Source organism: Sciurus vulgaris, assembly GCF_902686455.1.
Source record: "Sciurus vulgaris genome assembly, chromosome: 7".
NCBI classification, from domain to species: Eukaryota; Metazoa; Chordata; class Mammalia; order Rodentia; family Sciuridae; genus Sciurus; species Sciurus vulgaris.
Genome location: NC_136467.1, coordinates 117,851,371 through 117,872,773, shown reverse-complemented (window position 1 = coordinate 117,872,773; position 21,403 = coordinate 117,851,371). Strand labels below are relative to the sequence as shown.

Below are 21,403 nucleotides of genomic sequence, written 5' to 3'. Positions count from 1 at the left end.
AAGTTTTGTTAATAAACAACGTTTTTTCTTGATTAATTCAAAATACAAGAAAGTGTGTGTCATTTGTCAAATGGAGAAATGTCAAAACAGTTCTTTGTATTTATATAATGGGAATATTATCAAATTTTTATTAGAATAAATTTTACAATGTAACATTCACTCAGTAATAAACACTAAGCTAATACTTCTTTTTAATCTGTATGCCAAATGGTCGCATAATTTAAGAGATCTTTACAAGAGTTTTCGATATTATTTTACAGTGGAAGAGTGAGTACATCTAAAAGGTGATAAGCACTGATGTGAATAATGATGTCAGTGACATTCGGGGAGAAGAAGAGGCCAATTCTGGAAAGCCTTGCACATGAAGCCTTGAATAAGGCACTGGTCCTTCATTCTGCAGACAACAGGAAGTCTTTGAAGATTTTTCACTGGGAAGAAATAAAACTGGTGTAATAACTTAAAATGATCAAGGAGGCCGGGCAAAACGACCTGGGGAAGGCAGAGCCTGGGACAGGCCAGCAGAATGAGCAGTTGGGGCAGGGAACATTCAGGCCAGGAACAGAATGGGGGCAGTGTGGGAAACAGACAGAAGGAAGGGAGTGTGAAAAAGAAAGGGAAGCAAAAGTGGACTGGGAAGGAAGAAGGCACAGGACATGCTACTGACTAGCAACAGGGAAGAAGGGTAAAGGAGGATCCAAAAACCCTGCAGTGTCGGACATGAACACGGCCATGCTGCTAACAGGAAAGAGAACAGGAGTGGACCTGCAGCATACTAAGAAACCAACACAGGGAGAACAGAACACAATCCAGATGGGATGGCCGCAGGCAACGGAAAATGCAGACGCAAAGGAGGGCCATCCCTGCAGCTCGATCCACTGATGGAAATGTGAACTTCAACAAAGAAAATACACAGACAAGCTCACAGGGACAAGGGTTGGAAGTAGGCTTGCCAGCTAAAATACATGATGCCTGTTTGAGTTTGAATTTCAGCTAAACAATGAATAAGTGGGGACGATGCAACATTTGTGATACATTTATACTAAAAAACCATTCATTGTTTATTTGAAATTCAAATTTAATGGGTATCCTGCATTTTCATTCACTCAATCTGGCAACTCTAGTTGGAGTGAATTAAGAGAGGCATTTCTGAAAAAGACAAACTGAGTCTGAGATCACAGGCCAGGTGGTGAAAGTAGTAAACAGAAATACTTTGAAGAGGAAAGGACAAGAAGCTAAGAGAAAAATAGATGTATTTGAGATGGCAAAAGGGGAAGGATCTCTTTCCAATAATTCTTCTTGATAAAGGCAGTGTCAAAAATACTCAGTGTGGAAGTAAATTGAGCGTAAGAGCAAGTGAATATGTAGAATCTTCTGATGACCTGGGTAAATTCTACTCATTGACAGAAGGCCAATGCCTTGAATTTCCTTTCAATCCCAAGACTCTGGGATCTGGGTTTTCCCTGTAGAAATATTTCAGTGTTTCTGGCTACATAATTTTGCATATTACTAGAATTTCTGTCTGACAATTATACATATATGTATTTTAAGTGTAGCCATAAAAGAAACAATCTTCTAAAGTTGACTTGGTGGTAATTACATTAATTACATCTTCATGAGAAGAGCACATTCATACTAGTGCACCAAGAGAAAAACTGAAGAAAACATAGCATCAAATGGAACACTGAAATGTGCCACAGTTCAAATGTGCCACTTTTCAGGGAAAACACTATTTATCTATGCAGACATCTCATCCTGAAGGCCTTAGGAACCTTGGACTCGCTAGGCTGATTTGGTCCCTGTGATAGAAAATCACATGAATCCTTACTTCTTATAGTCACTGTGGCCTGTGTCTGAATTTCTATTAAACAAAAGAAAACCCTAAGACTAACCTAGGTTAGTTACCAATACCCATTTGGATGATACTACCCCACATAAAAACACATTCCTCACCAGTCAACCACCTCCTTGGTTGGAAGAGAAAAGCTAAAAATCATCATTCTTAGGAGACCTCAACCTGGCCTCTACACAATTTAATGAGACCTGTTTCCCCTCCCTTGATTATTCTCACTTCTCTCTTCAGTATTTTAGTAGAGCAAAAGATAAAACCCTAAATGTAAAACTACATATGAATATGTCTGTAAATAGGTCTATGCTTAACATTTTTAAACCATCTCACCTTTTCAAAAGTAATAGCTGTCATTCTTTTCTTTTTTATAAAATATTTTTTTGTTGTTGATGGACCTTTCTTTATTTATTTTATGTGGTGCTGAGAATCAAACCCAATGCCTCTCACATGCTAGGCAAGCACTCTACCACTGAGCCACAACCCCAGCCCTGCTTTTCTTTTCTTAATATGATACCTACATGGTGACATTACATGTTTGGATCTGGTTTAAAAACCCTGTAATAAATCATTCAGAATTTATGCTCAAGGAGAATTTTATTGAAGAAGCTTTGCACTCAACTTTTTAACCCAGGCTTTCAATCTTAGAGGGGTTGCTGCATGTGGGTAAATTGCCAAGACCTTTTCCAATATGCTAAAATTGTAATACATGGCTCAATATGATGAGATCCTAAACATATTTGAACATATTTATAGTTAAAATAAAATAATGTTATGCGTTGTTATATGTCTAACAAAGAAAAATCATGATTATACCACTGAAATATTTCTGAACCTCTGTCCATTACTTGTTTTGTCAAGTACTCTGCAAGGGAAAATATTTCCCACCATACCTACATTTGAATAAATTTATTCAAGGCTAATCGATATACAACCTTATTGTAGTCTTACAGCTCCTTAAGGGATCTTCAATAAATGAAATGAACAAGAAGAGTTATACTCAATGTTTTTTTCATGAGAGAAGAGTATACTGCACTTAATATATTAAGTCTCACTTTTAAAAGCAATACAGCAATGCACCAGTTAGGACAGAAATGAAGTAGCCCCTCCGCATCAACAGGATCACCATTATAAACAACTCCATCTGTGTTCACTTAGGGAAGAGTCAATTCACTTAGGTAAAACCTGAAGGGCACATGAAGAAGCAATGATCACACATGGCATTAGTGTAGAACCTCACTGCCCAAATCAGCGTGTACTACTAGGGAAATCAGTGTGCTAGGAGGGAAATTAGTGCCAAGAGAAAATCCTCGAAGAGCTGCATTTTACAGAATGAGGCCTAGACAAGGGAAGGAAGAGAGTTACTGAGGGCACCAAACAAGTAAAAGCCAGAGATATTAAGACTTCTAATTTAGGCCACATGGTCTGCCAGCTCTGTAGCCATTGCAGGGTGAGTGACTCAAGAGCTGGTGTGATGCAGAGATTCCTGGCTGCCTACTAACCAAACCTGGGATTTCAGCTGGGCTACTGCTGCCCAGCTAAAAGTGCATTTCCCTGTCTCACTTAAGTACTTGGCATGGACATGTGAGTAAGTTATGGCTAATGACATCTAAGAGGAAATGTTGCATGGGAATGCCAGGGTTTTTTTTGTTTTTGTTTTCATTTTTTTTAAGGAGTGGCTGCAACCTTCTTCTCCTTTCTCCTTCTTTCTTCCTAGAAGGTACATCTTTGGGCTGAAGTTTAAACAACCATCTTACACCACAAGGTGATGTGATAAGGATGGTGGAACAACAAGAGAGAAGGAGCGTGTGTCCATGGTGGTCACAGAGCTATCTAGGACTACCTACCTCCAGGTTTCTTTTACATGAGAAAATCAACACTAGAGCTTTAAGTCACTGTTATCTTAATATTTTTTTTAGTCACAGATTATCCTATATCTCACTTTTTCAATAAGTATGTGTGTGTGTGTGTGTGTGTGTATGTAATATCTCAATATTTAAAAATTGATACACAGTAGCAGCTTAGTGCATGTTAGATTTTAAATCTAACATGATGTAACCACAATCAACCCAAAATATAATAATACTGTAAACCTCCCATAGTTAAGTAGCTGGGCTAATTGTTAGACACCGCAGAAAAGTACAGGCAAAATGTTAATAAGCCTTGATCTTGTTCTTTACCTTCTATAATCAAACTTAAGTCTTAGACACTAAGTTATCTGCCAATTGATGTGGCTTTATGTACTTTATTGTTAATCCAAAGCAGTGGTTTATCTGCTCAGCTTATGTTCTTATCCTTCTTCTGCTGTCACCAACTTCCTGTCCTTTGGCAAAAATCTCTTCTCAGGTGGTGCGAGTACGGTTGATAATCGGGGTGAGAAGGTTGAGGTCATAGGAATACCTCATCCTCTAGTGACTATGATTAATTAGGGATGAACATGTGACTCCAGGGTGTTCACATGGACACTTCACTGAAGCTGGTAGGAAAGATGATGTCCTATTTTCAGTCATTGTTTTGTAAGCCTGTAAACTTGGTGCCATCAGCCACATGGAGAAAACTGAAACAAAACATTTCTAGACTTTCTAGCCATATAAGTCAATAAATTCCTTTTTATTTGTTTTACAATAGGTTTCTATCTCATCATTGAGAATATTCTGGAGACTAACATTGGACTGATCATTTTTCCATGTGACCTGGCAAATTTACCATCATATTAAGAATAAAACACATTGGAAAGCTACAGAATGAACAACTTGTTAGTATTTGTCTTAGTATCTTCTTAGTACCTTAAGATTTTGATTCATATGCTACCTATATTAATATCACATGGAAACTAGGATATCTTTGGAGCTATGCCTTCATCTAATATAGATACATTATTGCCATGGTTTCCATCCTTATATTATTTAAAAAACTATAGTACTTTTTTTAAAAAAAATTTTAGTTGTAGATGGACACAATACCTTTATTTATTTATTTTTATGTGGTGCCAAGGATCAAACCTAATGCCTCACACATGCCAGGCAAGTGCTCAGACCCTGAGCCACAACCCCAGCCCCCCTAATCAAAATTTTTATCGATATCTACACTCAGAAAACAGCTTTGGTGTGCTGCTTAAGTGATTCAATATTCTGGTAGATTCCTTGGAAATCCATATTTTGTTGTCCTCATAGAAATAATTCCTCTACCAGGCATAAAAATAGCACAGCAGCTTTCAGTACATTTTCCCCCATGAAAGATGTAATTCTGTATCTTTAAAAGTATCATGTAACAAAAGTTCATTTAAAAAAGGATATTTCCAGTTGTTACAATAAACTTGATTTCTCAGTGAGAAAAAAATAATATTCTTGTGATAAAATAAATCAGAAGAAAAAGGAATATTGATTGTTGAAGATTTCACTGCTCAAGAGTGAACACATTAGTAAATACATATTGAATCACTATAGAATCATGGATGAAGAATACTTTATTTATGAATAATTTCTAACACAAATAGCTAGGCACCCAAACTCAGTGAAAATACAGATATCCCTAAATGAAAACATAATGTACTTTATTATCATTTAGTTTTAGGCAAAACAGGATCTCATAAGGGACAAATATTCTTAACAAGCAAATAAGGAATTGAACCATTGAGGTTTTCTTTTTATTTCCCCTGTTTTAGCTTTTATTACCAAGTTTTTAGCATTCTGAAAGCCTTTTATGGCTCTAAATATGCTATAATTACATAAACTACATTATTTAATTAGCATGCATTGAGTGCATGGCTCTATAATGGGAATTTTCATTAATTAAAATGGATGGAAACACAAAAGCATTAGTTGTAAACAACTTGAAGAATAAAGAATCTAATTTGCTTATTTTACAACAAAGAAAAGCACTCTGAAGTTATGTGAATAACTTTGGCTTGCAGAGCAATTGTATGTTCACCTAATAGTTTCAGATTTCATTCATTGTACAAATACTCACTGGGTATCTAGCACTGTTAGAGGTAATTGGGGGCATCAATGAACAAAATGGAAAAAGACGCCTGTCCTTGTGAAGCTGACATAATATTAGAGGCGACAGTTAATGTACAACAGACATAGTATACAAGTAAGTTACAAGGTCATCAGTGCTATGGAAAAAATGTAGAATAAGGTGGGGAGGGATCCACAATGGTAGGGGAGAGGGACATATTACAGTTTTAACTAAGGTGTCAGGGTGAGCCTTATAAAAAAAGGTAACACTTAAAAGAGGGAAAAAAAAGGTGATATTTGAGCAAAAATTTTAAAGAGGTGACACACACTGAGCTGTATGGATATTTGGAGAAAGAACATTTCAGGTAGAGAAAACAACCAGGGCAAAATCCTTAAAACTGGTAGTTTCTGAAACATTAAAATCAGAAGCAGAGTAAACAAAAGGGAGAATATTGGGTGGGGGAAAGTATAATGTAGAGGCTTGTTTACATGCAAGGGAGGGAGACCATGGGAGACCAAGGCAGGACTGGCTACACTATTGGGGGTTCAGTGCACAATGAAAATGCAAGGTCCCTCGTTCAGAAAGCACGAAAAAGCACTGATAAAGACACTGAAAAAACCAAAGCTTTTTCCCTTAAAATATTTTAGTGCCATATTTTACAAGAATTGCTCAATAATTAGAGGGATCATAGTAATACATGAGTGATGACAGACTTCCACATTATAAAAACATATGTTGGTGTTACAAGTTTATAAAATACAAAAAAAAAATAGTATTTTATTAATATATTTTGACTGATCATACAAATTTCCTGACCTACTTTTCTTTTCTTTTTTCCAGGGTTAAAAACTGAACTCAGGGCCTTGCATGTGTTAGGCAAGCTCTCTACCACTGAGCTAAATCCGCAATCCCTCCTGGCCTACTTTTCCACATATTTATTCATTAGATAATCAAAATTTATATTTTTGAGCAACTTTATTTTCAATTGATAAAAGAGAAAGCAAAATCAGTAACTTGGCAAACATAAGATCACAAATAATTTAAATGTTTTTTTTATTTTGAGAAAGACCTCTGTATTGTAACTATTACTGGAATTGTTAAAAGGATTTCATAGTCTGTGACAACACTGAGATACATTTCTGATAAGTTATTTCAAAATATAAACCATAGTATATTTTAGTTGATGGTTCATGTAAAACAATGACCTTTCCTAAAGAGCTGAGTTTTTTCTGTGTGCGATGGAAGTCGCTGAAGAGAAATAACCTGATAAGCTTCCCTTGCAGTCACTAGTGCAGTTCACACTAGAGAACTAGGCTCTATAAACTTAAGTGATTCAAGTATTAAACTTGATTTATACAACTATCATTTTGCTTTTGGATTTTCAATATGAACTCAAAAGTAAAGTACAAATCTGCATCTGAGCCAATATTTGATGTAAAGTAAATCATGTCTGCTTATAGAATGTGACTCTGATGTAATTAGATGCAGTTGTAACGAACAAAAACCAATGAGAAGGAAGGGAATTTAAGAATATGAGGCCATGTGGTAATTTCCACTAGGCTTCCAGATCTCTTAGGACCATCTTGTCTATCTTTGCGTAGTTCACAGTCTCCACTGACTTATAACTGTCATTCCCTTTTAGCCCACAGTGATCTCTCCAGACTCTCTCCACCAGACAGTCTTGCAATTTCTGCTCCTGATGCTGTAGCCTGCTTTGTCCAGATTTTTCCCCCTCACACTGCCAGGGGTGAGAGTCTGATATTCCCCATTCATTTCTATTTGGGGACTGCTCCTAGCCCCAGATCTACCTCCTAAGCCACCAGCACCTTTTACATCACTGCCTTGACTCAAATGCCGCCTTCTGACCTCATCAGCCACAGCTGCAGAGGACAATGTCACAAGACCATAACATAATTCTCACTAGAATTGTGGGGGACAGTATTTCCTTACCCGAAGCTGTGAGGATGGTAGACATACCAATGATACAACTGGACTCTTGTCCAAAAGGTTTGCTCATACATCTTAATAGTGTTCATTTCAGTGTATCATCATGCCTGAAATTCCATCAGTCTTAGACTGATTTTGCTAAACAAGATTTTTCAAAAATAACACATATTCCTCTAAGACAGGTAAGACTGTGGTACCCGATATATAGTTAGCTCTCGATAGATAGAATGACGAAGGAAGTTCAATTGATAAAATCTAAATATTTTCTTCTGAGAATAGTTATACTGAGTGAAGATGTTTTACAGACGAAAGGGAAAAAAAAATATATCATTTGGAACACATGAAAATTTGACAGAGCATGGGTGAGCTAAGGGACCAAGAGAGACCATGGACATCTGCAGCACAGGAGTTAAAACACCAGAAGTGGGAAGGAAAGGGAAAGTGCCTTTCACTCCTTACCCACCCCACCACCCAAAACACAACAAACAGCTCAATTTGCCTATTCCTAAAATGACCTGGAAGAAAGAGTAAATAGTGCACAATGTTGCAGAATAGCAAGTGGGATAAGAACTGAAAAATGTCCATTGACATGAACAGCATGGGTGAACTTAGCAAGAGAAATTTCAGTAAAATTAAAGAAAACACATAAATGCTGAGTATAATAAAGTAATGTAAGGATACGAACACTATGAAAGGAAGATCTATTCTTGTCTCAAATTTGCAATCTAATTACCACAGGACCTTGCAGAAGTCAATTAAATGCTCAGAGCCTGGGTTTTCTTATCTAAAATGAGAGTAAGTAATACCTATCAATGTGTAAGATTACTGTACAAGTTAAGTGAGATATACACATGAATGTGCTCTGAAATTGGCAAAGTACTACATAAAATGTATTTAGTGCTCCCAAATTACAATAAGTAAATTTGCTCACATTATTTAGCAAGTACACTAAAAATTCTGATCAAAAACACATGGTCAAGCATAAAAGTAAAGCCCAAATTCACTGAGCATTACAGAAATTCCATTAAACAAACTGTTCCAAGTAAAGAAACTTTCAAATGAAGATAATTAAATCTGCAATTAATAAAGCATGAGATAAATTTACTGCTGTATTTCCCTCAATTTAAACAACACTTTAAGTATGGCTGTACTTTTGCCAATTGTGAATTCAAAAGTGTAGTAAAAATCTTGCCAGTTGTAATCAATCACTAGACATTTGTGTAGGAAGGATTTTCCAGAAGGTCTTGCATTCTGTTTGCTTTCTTTGTATACCATTCTTTCAGAGGATCTTAAGGTGAGTAATAATAACTACAAATACATTTGAATCATTTGTAAATGCATCCTCATATCTTAAAATTAAAATCTTAGATAAAATTGCAACTTTGTACCCCAAGAGAAACCAAATTTAAAAACTGTCAAGGAAAAAAAAAATCCATAAAGAAAAAAATTCACAACTTGATAGAATCCGGAATTAGAATGAAAGATCCTTTTGGTGTAGTCAAAAGTGATAGCTGATAACTTACTGAGCATGTACTATGCACCGGGGCATGAAGCTTTTTGTAAATTTCGTTTGTCTGTCAAGGCTAATAAGATTGGTATTACAGTGTCATTTTCCCTATTTAAAGATAAAAACCTGAGACAGAGAGATTAAGTAATTTGTCTGAGGCCATAGCTGAACTGTGTGACCTGTACTGCGGTTTCATGACTTTAAGGTTCATGGTCTTAATCAGTGTATTAAATAGTCTCCCACAATTATTTCTTTATGGAAAGTGTTACGTACCTTAGTCCAAATGGTTTGATTTTTGTTGTTGTTGTTGTTACTTTTTAATGATGAATGAGAACAGCAGCACATTAAGCAGACTGGGTCCCTTATGTGCATGGGGCCTTGTGCTACATACAGATCTCATGGACATAAAGCCATCACTGACTTTATGATAAGGCACTTTATTTTAAAAGTAAGTGATTACTTACTTATCAATAAATACTAATTTCAGAATTGTAAAGTTGCTCAAAGCACATCTAAGATTGCTGAGAAGAATGTCTTTAACTGCAAAAGTCATAGGTTTCCTCTGTCCTTAATTGTATTACCCCACAATCTATGTTAAGTCTAGGGGGGTGAAGCTTGAACTTTAGTGTGCATTAGAATCACCTGGAGAGTTTATTATAATACAGATTATTCTGATTCAGGAAGTCTGGGTAATGCCCCAGATTTGTCTTGTTTAAGTTGCTTAGGGTCTCACTAAGTTGCTGAGGCTGGCTTTGAACTTGTGCTCCTCCTGCCTCAGCCTCCTGAATTGCTGGAATTACAGGCATGCACCACCGAGCCTGGCAAGATCTGCATTTCTAACAAGTTGCCAGGTGATATTGATGCTGCTGATCCAGGGACCATGCTTTTGAGGGAACAGTGGCCTAGATAAAAGAACAGTTACCTATTCAGTAAGTAGGAGTAATTCTGGCTTGTCCCTTCCTGTCAGGAGCATAGCTGGGAGAAGAGGCACCAGGTGCAAAAGCCTTTAGTTGGGAACATCCCTACTGTGTTTGAGGAATAGCAAAAATAAAAAGTAGTGTTTTAAATTATTTATGAGTAAGAGGGGTTTCTGCTATCTTCAAGAATTAATGGACAATTTAGGTGCAGTGGTACAGACCTATAATACCAGCTACTTAGGAAGCTGAGGCAAGAGGATAGCAAGTGTAAGGCCAGCCTCAGCAACTTAGCCTGACTGTCTCAAAATAAAAAAAATCAAAGGACTGAGGATACAGTACAGTGATAGAGTATCCCTGGGTTAATCCCAAGTACTGAAAAGTAAAAGTAAATTTCAGAATAGTCCAATACTGGGAAGAAATGAGGAATGAAGAGAGCTGCCACCCCAACTCAGTATGCCAAGTCACCTTCCTTCTCCTGTCTGGTATCACGATATTTCGAGGATACAATCTCACAAAAAGATGCAGATACAAATAACATTATTTCTGATTTCTTTTGCATTTTGTTTACCTGCTATGCTACCAGGGTAATTGTTGGGGAAAGAAGCTTGGAAATTTCCAGACCACAATGAGGAGCGATGTGGGAGGCCCTGTTTTCCATTCACTTTCACCCTGATGGGTTCTTACTGCAAACAGCTGCGGCTCCCTGCCCACCTGCTTTCCTTCACTGCAGATGTCTGTTTAATTCATGAACAGGTGGGGCTTGAAGTGCCACAGAGTTAACACTCTGAAGCAGTTCTCATCCAGTGGTAGACAAGGGTGGTTAAACACCCCAGCTTCTTTGCCCCTTGGGTGGGTCAACTCCGAGGCAGGTTCCTAAGAATTTCCAGAGTGTATCAGTGGAATTGAGTTCCAGTTCCTCATTGCTTAACCAGCTCTTTATCCTACCCAATGGTGACTTCCTTTCCATCCTGTTCTCATTTCCCACTCTTCTCCTGCTCTTTCCCCGGCTCACCTCCCAAGTCATCTAGTTCTATGGAATCCCAGTCTCAGGATCTGCTTCTGGGAACCCCAGCTTAAGACAAGATCTTCTTGCTAAGAAGTCACATCCTTAGTGTGAGTACTTTGCTAATCCACCAGCTGGTCTCTTTTACTGTCTCAGGAAAACCCAAAGAACTTTTTAACTCAAGTCATGCTTTTGACTTTATCACTGCCTCAGTAATTTTCATCATATGTACACACCCATCAAAGAGCTCACCTGCCCACATCAAGTAGCTTCATAAAATTCCCAGGCCTTCTTTTCCCTGGAGGTATTTTGTCAAATGAATTATCAACAGCTTTAAACAGCAGCTGTCATTGCAAAAATGGTAGTATACAGTTTCAATTATTCTCCAGAAGAGACATCAAGTGTAAGCTCGTCTGTTTACTTAAAATATTAAAACCTGCATTTGAAACGTGCATCTTTATACCATCTGTGTTCATTACTTCAATTGCCATTGCTCTCTCCAAATTCACTAGCTGTAGGTGGAGGGGCAATATTACACCTTTCCTTAAGATCTCGGTAGAGCAGCTCTGGGTCATTCTCCTGAGTAATAAGGCACATTATCAACACCAGGAAACTGGCCCTGGAGCAATGTGTGCCTACACGTCTGTGCTATTTCATCATGTGTAGACTGGAATAAGCACCACCATCAAGATACGGGGCTCTTCCTTCACCACAGAGCTCTACGGTGTTGATCTGTTACCTGTTTAATGAAGGGTACGGACCTTCCCTTTAAGTCCCTTTGCCCCCTGCTTGCAATGCAACAGTAGGCAGTGCTCTCATTTTTGTTCCAATTGTCAAATGTAATTTAGAGATGAAAGGGAAGGACAGTTTATTGCATCAATCCATATTTTGACTTGATTCATTTCTAATGTTCTGAGATGCCTTCATTTTTCATTTCCCTTCCCACCTCCCCAAAAGCCTCTTTTTAATCCCTTCTTTTAGGATAGATACATTAACAACTAATTCTCCTAGCTTTCCTTCTCCTGAAAATGTCTTTATTCCTCTTTAATTCTTGAAGAATAATGGCACTGGATATAGGATCACCTTTCAGCAGTGAAAATATTCTGCTATTTCCATCTAGACTCCATGGTTTCTGATGAGACATCCGCTGTGTCCAAATGATTTTTTTTCTTATAGTATCATTTCTCTAGTGGCTTTCAGATTTTAAATTTGTCCTTAATTTTCTTAAGTTTGATTATGATTTTCCTTGGGTGATTTATATTTATCCCATTTGGGGTTTGCTCAGTTTCTTGGCAAGTCTAGGTGTGTATCTTTTGCCAGTTTGGGGAATTTTCAGCCATTATGTTGAATACTTTTCAGCCCTATCCTCTTTCTCCTCTTTTTAGGACTCTGATGATATAAATACTAGATGTTCTGCTATTGTTCTCACAGGTCCTCCAGAGTCTCTTCATTTTCTCAGTCTATTTTTTTCTGTTCTTCAAATTGAATTTCTTGCATTCTATCTTTAAGTTCACTAATCCTTCTTCTGATCTTTTCATTCTGTTATTGAGCTCATCCATCAAATCTTTTATTCCAGTTATTGTACTCTTAAGTTCTAAAATTTCCTTTCGGTCCTTCTTTGTCTTCTACTTCTTTGTTCAGACTACCAATTTTTCAATTTGTTTCAAACATGTTCATAGTTGCTTACTGAATGATTTTTATGATGATTGTTTTAAAATCCCTATCAAATCATTCCAAAACCTGGATTATCTATATATTGGCATTTGTTAATTGTTTCTTCTAAGGCAAGTTGATATTTTCCTGGTTGTTGGTATGAAATGTGATTTTCAATTGTATCCTGGATATTTTATTTCATTTTTTATACTGTAATACAATATAATTTGCTTTTCTCACTAAGAAATATAATACATTTTCAAGTTAGTTGATATACTAAATGGCTGCATAATATTCAATTCTATGGCCAGGGAAGTAATGAGTTAAGCATTATGCTTAACTCATTAATATAACTTAATAATATAGACAACTTAATTGTCTAGTTAATTTGTTGCTTAACTTAATTAATATAGACAACAAATTTGGTTGTGATTTTTCACTGTTATAAACAGCACCATGAAGAATTTCATCAGTGCTACATTTTTCCCCCAAAGTTAACAATTTCCTTAGTACAATTTTTTTAAGTTCTCTTTTTAAAATTTGTTCTAATTAGTTATATATGATAGTAGAATGCACTTTGACACATCATACATAAATGGAGTATAATTTCATCATGTCTGATTGTATGATGTAGAGTTACACAGGTCATGTAATCATATAGGCACATAGGATAATAAAGTCAGATTCATTCTACTATCACTCCTACTCCCATTCCTCCTCCCCTCCCTTCAATCCCCTCTGTTTAGTCCAAAATACCACTATTCTTCCCCCACCATTGTGAATTAGCATCCGCATATCAGAAAAAACATTTGACCTTTGGTTCTTTGGGATTGGCTTATCACAGTAATCTCCAGTTCTATTCATTTACCAGCAAAAGGCATAATTTCATTATTCTTTAAGGCTGAGTAATATTCCATTGTGTATATTACCACAGTTTCTTTATCCATTCATTTGTTGAAGGGCATCCAGGCTGGTTCCATAGTTTAGCTATTGTAAATTGAGCTGATGTAAACATTGATGGGGCTGTGTCACTATAGTATGCTGATGTTAGGTCCTTTGGGCATAAGCCTAGGAGGGGGATGGCTGGGTCAAATGGTGGTTCTATTCCAGGTTTTCTTACTGGACTATAACTGCTTTCCACAGTGGTTGCACCAATTTGCAGTCCCACGAGCAATGTAGTGTACCTTTTTCCCCACATCCTTGCCAATACTTATTCGGGATAATTGCCATTCTGTCTGGAATGAGATGAAATCTTAGAGTAGTTTTGATTTTGCATTTCTCTAATTGCTAAAAAGTTGAACATTTTTTCATGTTTGTTAATTGATTGTATTTTTTCTGTGAAGTATCTGTTCAGTTCCTCAGCCTATTTATTGATTGTATTTTTGGTGTTAAGTTCTTTATAAATTCTGGAGATTAGTGCTCTCTCTGAAGTGCATGCAGTAAAGATTTTTCTCCCACTCTGTAGGCCCTCTCTTCAAGTTATTGATTGTTTCCTTTGCTGTGAAGAAGCTTTTTTGAATCCATCCCATTTATTGATTCTTGATTTTACTTCTTGCACTCTGGGAGTCTTGTTAAGGAAGTCAGGTGCTAAGTTCACATGATGAAGATTTGGACCTACTTTTTCTTCTATTTAGCCTCAGGGTCTCTGGTCTAATTCCTTGGTCCTTGATCCATTTTGAGTTGAGTTTTGTATAGGGTGAGAGAGAGGGGTTTAATTTCATTTTGCTACATATGAATTTCCAATTTTCCCAGCACCATTTGTTGAAGAGGCTATCTTTTCTTCATTGTATGTTTTTGGCACCTTTCTCTAGTATGAGATAACTGTATTTATGTGGGTTTGTCTCTGTGTCTTCTCTTTGGTACCCTTGCTCTACATATCAGTTTTAGTGCCAATACCATGCCATTTTTTGCTACCATTTCAGTAGTATAATTTAAGGTCTGCTATCGTGATGCATCATGCTTCAGTTTTCTTGCTAAGGATTGCTTTGGCTATTCTGGGTCTCTTATTTTTCCAAATTTCATGATTATTTTTTCTATTTTTATGAAGAATGTCACTGGAATTTTAATAGGACTTGCATTAAATCTGTATAATGCTTTTGGTAGTATAGCCATTTTGACAATGTTAATGCTTCCTGTCTAGGAGCATGGAGATCTTTCTACCTCCTAAGGTCTTCTTCAGTTTCTTCAGGGTTCTGTAGTTTTCATTGTAGAGGTCTTTCAGTTCTTTTGTTAGATTGATTCCCAAGTATTTTATATTTTTTTGAGGCTATTGTGAATGCAGTAGTTTTCCTAATTTCTCTTTCAGTGGATTCATCACTGATGTATTGGGACACATTTGATTTATGGGTATTAATTTTATATCCTGCTACTTTATTAGTTCTAGAACGTTTCTAGTGGAATTTTTTGTATCTTCTAAATATAGAATAATGTCATTAGCAAATATGATAGGTTGCATTCTGCTTTTCCTATTCTTATCCTTTTCTTTCTTTTGATTGCTCTGGCTAGAGTTTCAAGGACAATGTTGAATAGAAGTAATAAAAGAGGGCATCCCTGTCTTGTTCCAGTTTTTAGAGGGAATACTTTTAATTTTTCTCCATTTAGAATGATGTTGGCCTTGGGCTTAGCATAGATGGCTTTTACAATGTTGAGGTATGTTCCTACTATCCCTAGTTTTTCTAGTGTTTTGATCATGAAGGGGTGCTATATTTTGTCAAATGCTTTCTCCGCATCTATTGAGATGATCACTTGATTCTTGTCCTTAAGTCTTGATGTGATGAATTACATTTATTTCCATATGTTGAACCAACTTTGCATTCCTGAGATGAACCCCACTTGATCATGGTGCACTATCTTTTTAAAGTTTTTGTTTGTGATTTGCCAGAATTTTATTGAGAATATTTGCATCTATATTCATCAGGGATATTGGTCTGAAGTTTTCTTTCCTTGATGTGTCTTTCTTTGGTTTTGGTATCACGGTGATACTAGCTTCATAGAATGTATTTAGAAAGGTTTCCTCCTTTTCTATTTCATGGTATAATTTAAGAAGTATTAGTGTTAATTCTTCTTTGAACGTTTTATAGAACTCAGTTGAGAATTCGTCTGGTCCTGGGTTTTTCTTGGTTGGTAGGCTTTTGATGACGTCTTCTATTTCATTGCTTAAGATTGATCTGTTCAAATTGTGTTTATCCTCCTGGTTTAGTTTGGTTAGGTCTCTAGAAATTTGTCAATGTCTTCAAGATTTTCTATTTTATTGGAGTATAAATTTTCAAAATAGATTCTAATTATCTTCTATATTTCAGTAGTGTCTATAGCAATATTTCCTTTTTCATCATGAATCTTAGTAATTTGAGTTTTCTCTTTCTCTTTGTTAGTGTGGTTAAGGACTTATCAATTTTATTTATTTATTTTTTCAAGAACCAACTCTGTTTTTTTCAATTGTTTCTTTTGTTTCAATTTCATTGAGTTCAACTCTGATTTTAATTATTACCTGTCTTCTACTACTTTTGGTGTTGATTTGTTATCCTTGATATTTTAGATATTAAGCCCATATCATACCTAAATCTTCTGTTCTGGCCAACTTCCTCTGACACCACACTAGAGGGGCAAGGGGACCACCACCTCACTACTGCCAGTTAGAGCAGAAGTCCAGCTTCCTCACTCCTCTTCTCTTGATATCTGTGGAGGGAACTCATTCCCTCTGGATGGAGGTAAGATTTCAAGCTCCCATCTAGGATTCAACGGATATCTCCTGGGATGGGCAAGGGAGGGAATCCTGTTACTGCTCCCTGACACCATAGCGGGGTGGAGAATGCCTTGTTACTTACTGCTGAATGGTGAACTCCAGGGTTCCCAAGAGCCTCCCACTGACAGCCTGGTGGGGTGGGTAGCTATTACCTTCAAGTGGGGATGAAAGTCCCCTCCTAACCTGATAGCACCCTGGCAGTAGGGGGGGTGGACCTGGTTATAGACAGGCCTTTGCTAACAGAGGGTGAAGCCATGGGTTTGTCTGTGGTTTCTGGATGGAAAAGGGCAATTAGTATCTAAAAGTTTTCTGTCTTCCTGGGCTATCTCTTTCCTGAGTCTCTGTCTGAGAAGAACAGATCTGACATTTTTATCTGAGCCCACTGGTCTTTCTAGGGTGCCAGTTTCTTTAGCATCCAGTTTGAGATATAAGAAGGAAGGGGAAAAAATCACCAGGGAAAATGTTGTTCCTCAGGCCTAAGGTCTTTAGGGGGTCTGCCTTGTTCCCTTCTCCTCTCAAAGACTTATTATATTTCTTTTAATATAATATCCAGAGTTTTAACTACTTAGTAAGAGGAAGAGAGAGAAGTGTCCATTTTGGTCTAGAACCAGACCAGGTCACTGGGTATAGTTTTAAAGTAAAAAAGAGAATAAAGATTTCCAACTATTATAATATACCCAAATTGTATAAAGCATTGAAGTTCACGGAGTACAATCATATGCAGTTTTTTTTCATCCTCAAAACAACCTTGTGGGGCAAGGGTTGTGGCTCAGTAGTAGAGCACTTGCCTAGCATGTGAGCAGCATTGGGTTCAGTCCTCAGCACCACATTAAAAAAATAAACAAATAAAATAAAGGTATTGTGTCCATCAATAACTAAAAATTAAAAAAAAAAAAAAAACCTGTAGACGCAGGGTGGCGAGAGGGAGTGCATGATGTATACATGCCCTCTCCCTTGTCCACATCTGTTGCCTCCTTCTTCTGCACTTTCTGGAGCTACTTGTGTGCTCCTTTGCTGGGGACCTGGTGCGTTTGTGAACTGGCAGTTGAAGAGACTCCTGTGCTCGCCATGGCCAAGGAAAAGCCCAAGGAAGGAGTCAAGACTGAGAACAACCATCACATTAACTTGAAGGCAGAAGGGAAGGATGGTTCTGTGGCATAGTTTAAGATTAAGAAGCATACACCACGTAGTACGCTAATAAAAACCTTGCGAACCACAGGGTTTGTCGATGAGGCAGATCAGATTCTGATTTGACAGGCAGCCAACTAATGAAACAGACACACCTGCAGAGTTGGAAATGGAGGATGAAGATACAATTGATGTGTTCCAACAGCAGAGAGGAGGTGTCTACTAAAAAGGGAACCTGCTACTTTACTCCTGAACTCTGTTCTTACAGACCAAGAATACATTCTTAATTAGAAAACTGCAATTTGGTTCCACCACATCCTGACCACTACAGTATAGTTTTCTCTATTCTTTCATTTTCCCCTTCCCCATTCTTTTATTGTACATAAAGTAACTGGGGTATGTGCACAAGCATATTGCATTTTTTTAACTAAATGGCCAATGATATGTTTTGATTGACATCAAATGGAGATGGGATGGGGAAAAATACTGGGTCTGTGAAATTATCCCCTTTCTCTACTAGTGACATGCTCATTCAGCTCTTACCTCTATATTCCAGTAAGTTATTTTGTAAGTTTTTTTAACAAAAAAACAAAAACAAAAAAAAGTGAACAACATAAAATCCTTGTATACCTTGTTTGATTGAAGAATTTTAATGTTTTTCATTTATCATTGTAAAACCAAGGATAATTTTATAACTTTTTTGTACATAGCTGTCACATGTAGGGTAATCAGTCTTTAAGTAGGGATAAATTTTTAAAAAAATTCCTTTCTTTTTAGTTTTCCTTTTCCCTTCAAGTCAAACATCTTGTTTAAATAAACTTCTTCTTCCTTTTATTTTCTTTTCTTAAAAAAACCCTGTAAATATGGTACTATTAGCACTCTCCTTTCTAAGAGCAGATAACTGATCCAGAGGTCAAATGTTTAACCCAGAGTCACACAGGAAGTCACATAGGGCTGGGATCAGAACTAGATCATTCCACTTGATTCCAAATATTTTGAACCAGACAAGGTAAAAGCAAAAATATGCAAAGGTAAACTGACTGGTAAAGATTGTTACTACATTTTAAAATTAAATTTTGTGAGTGGTGCTGAGATTCAAACCCAGAGCCTCAAGTGTGCTAGGCAAGTGCTCCACTGCTGAGCCACACCCCAGTCCTTTAATACTCTCTTGTGTCCCTTCTCCTTCCCCATTCTGTCATCCTTGTTCTGAAGGCCCAGGAGCTCTTCCCTGGCTGGGGCAGCAGGACTGACCATGCTCATCAGCAAAGCCTGTTTCCTGAAGAGCAGTGGTGAAAGCCCTGCTGAGCCTTGGTCCTGGCCCCACTGAGAGTGTGGGGTGCCACTTCCAGGAGAAAACCCTCCATGATGCTCGGCCTCCCACCCAGACAAAGCAGAGGTGCACAAGTGTTCAAACGCATTCTTCCCCAAGTCTGAGATGGTAGCTCTGGGACCTACCTTTTTCCCTTCACCCTCTTCTTTGTATAAATTGAAAGGCTGACTTGATATTGTTCATCACTGGTGAGATCAAAGGTTAAAAAGTGATGGTTCACAACATCACTACTAGGTTTTTGTCTTTTTAAACCAGCCTGGTTGACCTTGGGATGCAGAAGCTTCAGTTGTCCAGTGCTAGCTGAGGTGCTATGTCACAACAAAGCACTCCTCCTGGTAGTACGCACCCTGCTCATTTTGGTCAAACTATCATGTTTCTCCAAAAATATAAATTTCAAAATCTTTCCAAAATCACTCATGCATATAAGGTAGATTTCCTATATCCCAAACTTTTAGGTAAGATATATATAATTAGCTCTACTGTAAAATTGGAATTCTGTAGATTTGGAGATACATGTGAGTAGACTTCATAAAGGTCTAGAGTTTAAAGTTCTACTCCCTAAATCTTCAAGTGCAATTGACACTCCAGGATGATGTACCAAATTGGCTCATAGCTTTAGGTATTCTTTGATAGACTACTACACATTTCAGGGATCAATGTACCTCCAAGTTGAGAAGCCTAAAACCAGGTTAAAATATAAGATAAATAATAAACTCTTTTATATACTGCAATCCCATACATACTTGTGAACTTGCTAAATTTTACTTTATAAAAAATTCATCCAAAAATCAATGAAAAAATTCATACAATAAAAGGGAGTTTTAACCTGTTAACAATAAATATAGGATATGTTTCAGAAAAATCAATGTTAGGAAGGGGCAGCATGATGAAGTATGTCCTAGTGGAGATGTACTAATAAATAAATAACCACAAAGATTTTTTTATTCAATTTCTAATGATGGAAAGTAAAAGCTTTATAATTTCTTTCCATTCATATGGTATGCAGGACATCACTGATTTGGACAAGGTAGGAAAAGGTAAGTCTAAATTAGTGAGATTCTTGAATTGTAGAATTTTAGAAAAAAATCTGATCAACTTTATTTAGCTTTAATTGTATACAGCAACTAAAAGTAAGCTAGAGTATGTTAACCAATAGAACAACTTTATCAGCCTGGCTCAAGTGGCTGTATTTTGTGTTGGGAATGTGTTCCTGAAGGTTAGACTTCCTGAGGAGTAGCAGGCATTTCCTTTTAACATCTAAAATGGTACAGTTTCCATTCATGGGACTGCCAAATTGTGTAATTCTTTAAAAATTGATTTTCACTTTTATAGAGATAAATATTAATTCAAATATTGTATATAAATGACACTTCAATAATATTTTATGTTTTACCAATTCAAAGTTACACCATTCGAGTTTTCATAAAATGTGAACATATGTGAGGAGATATATATATATTTAAAGTCAATGAAAAAAGTGATTTCCTCTCCAGGCTCTTAATTTAGAATATTAATTTCCTTAGTAACTCCCTCCTTCAGAGATGAATCAAAGAAAACTGTGAATCCAACTCATTGGTCTATCAGCTGTTGTAGCACACATTTCTGCAGAGCAGGAGCTTGAATGGGTCATAACAATCAGGGCTCCAACACCAAGGTGGAAAGAGGGCCTCCCACCCAGCAGCATGATCCAGGCAGCACATCCCTTCCCCACAGACTATAGGGGAGGCCAGAGAGAACAGAAATGGAATCCTCAAAAAGGCAACAGCACTCTCAAATAACAGAGATGAGCTGCTCACTAAATCACCAAATAGGGGAAATCTGCCCCAGGAAAGAAAGGTACCAGACTCAATGGTAGAAGAACATGCACAAAAACAAAGTTTCCTCTCTAGAAAGAAAGGGAGGATACCACTTCCATAAACAAGATTAGAAATTTTAATTTTCTAGAAATGAAAAATAAAACTGTGAAAACAAAGAATTTAGATGTAGGTGATAGAGCAGAATGTATATGGACTGAAAAGCGAATCACCACGGTGGAAGATTGAGCTAACACATTCTTCTAGAATTCAGAACTAAAGGACAGAGTGATGGGAATTGTAAAAGGGTAATGATAATATTTAAAGGACAGAAGTGGTAGTTTTGAATTGGATATTGCAGAAAGAAAGGAGATGAGAAAGATTATTTTAAGATTAGAGATAAGAAAATTATTTTTTAATTATCAAAAAAATTATAAACGTGATGACCATTAAATTTGAATATAAGGGTTTTTCGATTAAAGTGGCAGAATGAGAGATAGAATATATGAAATTATTGGTAGGAAATTCCACAAAAATAAAGGGAAAAAACCCTAAAAGCAGCAAGAAAGTAGAAATAGTT

General features: G+C 36.9%; 1 protein-coding gene and 1 pseudogene across 5 annotated transcripts in view; one reads left to right on the top strand and one right to left on the bottom strand.

Annotated features, from left to right (window-relative positions):
* KIF6 (kinesin family member 6) overlaps positions 1-21,403 on the bottom strand; it is a 410,860-nt gene that overhangs the window by 376,426 nt on the left and 13,031 nt on the right. The window lies entirely within an intron of this gene.
* LOC306666191 (small ubiquitin-related modifier 2-like) lies at positions 17,463-18,207 on the top strand (annotated as a pseudogene). Its single transcript has one exon. The product of its transcript is annotated as a small ubiquitin-related modifier 2-like (transcript).